Here is a 1161-nt window from a genome sequence, read left to right as displayed (position 1 = left end):
TTATTGTTGTTCAGCTGTTCAAAGGTGATTGGCATAAGTAGCAGGACCTATTTTATTCATTGGTTTTCTGTGGCATACTCATCCGAAAGAGCACCACCCTGAGCCGCTGTATTTTATGCCCTCAAGGACTGCAGCTAAAGGGTAGAACGGAAAGGATTAGTTACAGTGTGGACTGTAAGAAAACACTGGGCAGTCAGTCCATCACCAAAGCATAGAACTGAGTCAGTCAAGCTCAGCTGCGCGTGAGTGCTAAGTGGTGTCAAAAAGTCCTGGAAGTGCTTTGGTGAGCGGATGGGAATGATTATCAAGACAAACATCTCAAAGTTCCAGATTCTTATCTTTACATTCCTCTCCTGGGTTTGTACAAGCTAATGTTTGGTCCATGGTAATAGTGGCTTTCCATTCCATTTGCTTCCTGTCAAATAATTTTGAAACAAATAAAAGTTTTTATCTGCCACCCACAAGAAGGAAGCTGGAGACCTGTGGGCTCACAGACTGTGACTTAATCACCATGATCCCACTACTGGATCATTGCCTTTTATAAGCTCTCCAAGAGACTTTGCACTTGTGTATAGCCCAGCCTTGGAAGAGGTCGTTGTCCTGGCTGTCACGTTGGCAGGCTCTTGAGTGGCTGTGTATAGCCTTGACTGGTAGACTTTTGGAGTGAGCTTATCCACTTTTGATGGATTTCAGGTTTTAGGCTATTGAGTTTTCTATGTATGCTTTCTCATCTTTCTACTCAATTTTAGTAATTGAGGTTTCTGTACTCTATCCTGTAATATTTAACTATTGGCTACAGCTTTGATTTATTCCTGGTAACCTTTAGGTTTTAGATCAATACATCTCAGCTCTGGTTGGAAGACAGAATTGTTAAGGAAGCCTTTCCTGGTTTCGGTTTTTAGTGATCCTGTGGTTGGATAGTGGGCAGCGTTTCTCTGTTAACCTTACACAGGAGTAGGAAGAGCAGGGATACTGTAGAAATTATATTAAGGAAATGGACTCAGCACCAAAAGACGGTAAAAGAATACCAGTTCTTGGGTGGGAAAAAAAGCCATTTCAGCAGTGATACTAAAGCTGCATGGTGTGCTGCATGGTGTTGTAGGTGCTAGTGGAGCATAGGACAAGGACCCTCAACATTGGTATGAAAATCCTACTGTGTGT

General features: G+C 42.5%; 1 protein-coding gene across 2 annotated transcripts in view; it reads left to right on the top strand.

Moving 5' to 3' along the window:
• The window catches only part of Stard4 (StAR related lipid transfer domain containing 4), a 13199-nt gene that overhangs the window by 2515 nt on the left and 9523 nt on the right, over positions 1-1161 (top strand). The window lies entirely within an intron of this gene.

This window comes from Mastomys coucha, unplaced genomic scaffold, assembly GCF_008632895.1.
Source record: "Mastomys coucha isolate ucsf_1 unplaced genomic scaffold, UCSF_Mcou_1 pScaffold13, whole genome shotgun sequence".
Lineage (NCBI taxonomy): Eukaryota > Metazoa > Chordata > Mammalia > Rodentia > Muridae > Mastomys > Mastomys coucha.
Note: the sequence above shows the minus strand (reverse complement) of the source record. Positions and strands in the feature narration are given on the sequence as shown.